The sequence below is a fragment of the Aedes albopictus genome, chromosome 1, assembly GCF_035046485.1.
Source record: "Aedes albopictus strain Foshan chromosome 1, AalbF5, whole genome shotgun sequence".
Taxonomy (NCBI): domain Eukaryota; kingdom Metazoa; phylum Arthropoda; class Insecta; order Diptera; family Culicidae; genus Aedes; species Aedes albopictus.
In genome coordinates this window covers 77259346-77260933 of record NC_085136.1, presented here as the reverse complement: position 1 = coordinate 77260933, position 1588 = coordinate 77259346, and the positions used below count along the sequence as shown (strand labels likewise).

Genomic DNA, 1588 nt, shown 5'->3' with positions numbered 1-1588 from the left:
GAAACTACTCAAAATTAGGTCTTTTTCACTCAGCTTGACAGCTAAGTACAACCAGTCAAAATTGAGTTATTTCGATATAACTCAAATTTGAGTTATTTCACTAGAACATAAGTTTGGATGAATTTAAGTGTTTCGGGACTACTTAATATTGGTTTAAAATTACTCACAATCAAGTCCTGTGCTGAAGCTGTTTTTTCGTGAAAATTTCATGATTTTGTTAGGGTTTTCGATCATTTTACAATTTATGAAATGCATACAATAACAAAATTATTCATTTTATTTCGAATCCAAATACAATTCAATAAATACAATCACATTTCACTTGCCACAAATTAAACACTTAATTGTTCCGATCTCGCACGGTGCTCCTCCAAGCCCAAGGTACTTCCGTTGTTTCCAGAATCGGTATCGGGAATGCTGTTCTGGTGAGAAATCAAGCAGTCAGAAACGCATCGTTAGAAGCACATACTTTTATTACTTACCAATTGAAAATGTTGTAATCCGAGCGACGGCAACAGCATACTGAAATCCATGCACACGTTTCCATCGGTGCCGCCGGTTCTGTCGGGTGTTCTGAAAAATATTGTTGGCGTTATCAGTGGACATAGTTAAAAAGGAGAAAATTGAAAAACTTACCCGGAATGCACGCATCAATTTGATCCAATATGGCGTACGTGTTAAATTTTCAGCCAAAGCTGAGTACTGCATCAACACTCCCTTTTGGATACTTTGCGAAAATGGGAAGCAAAACAAAAGGCGCTGATGCGTTCAAGTTCCGTTTTACTCAAAAGCGAGTAGTTTTGACGTACTTCAACTTTGAGTGAAAAGTATTGAGGACTGAGAACAAAATAGTATCCAAAACAGTAGTGATAGAAGAGTACCTAATTTTGAGTTCTTTTTATGTCAATTTTGGCTAGTTTCGTTTCCCCGTGTATACACAGTCTGGCGGACTGTCACTTTCGACCGGAGCCAATCGAGCATGACGTCATAGTGTCCACACCGATAAATGCTACACCGTGACGTCATGCTCGATTGGCTCCGGTCGAAAGTGACAGTCCGCCAGACTGTGTATATAGTGACTGTATAGCCAATATCACCGCCACCCTTGGATTCGAAAGCTCCCAGTGACATCGGGTTACTTGTTAGAAAATCTTACCGCATTTGGTGCTCCCGCATTTGATATTTGCATTTTGAATGCACACAGCAATACATGCAACACAACGCCGTTTTGTGTCGCGCGTCAAGGCAGAAACGTTGCATCATCATTAGCACGTCACATAAAGGGTAACAGGGCCGTTCTTCGTCATGCATCCTGATAGAATATTGGTAATTTGATATTGCATGAAGAAGAAGAAGAAGAACGATGGTGTTTTGAAAAAATCCTATCCCTATAACATAGGGGAAGATTTTAAAATGCCTCTATAAAATCTAAAACAAAATCTAATTAAAAACGGTTTCATGTATACACTCAGATTAAATAGCATATTAAATTTAAAACTTTTGCACTTAGATTGTGACCAGTTGCTTTTACACTTGAAAAGTATGTGCAACGCTATCAAATCTTTGCCCATTCAATCATGATAGAATT

General features: G+C 38.4%; 1 long non-coding RNA gene across 1 annotated transcript; it reads right to left on the bottom strand.

Moving 5' to 3' along the window:
- Window positions 1-254: 254 nt before the first annotated feature.
- Window positions 255-927, bottom strand: LOC109404707 (uncharacterized). Its single transcript, XR_003892828.2, has 2 exons — window positions 483-927; window positions 255-422 (listed from the first exon to the last, which is right to left on the bottom strand). It is a non-coding gene; the product is annotated as an uncharacterized LOC109404707 (long non-coding RNA).
- Between the last annotated feature and the right edge of the window lie 661 nt (window positions 928-1588).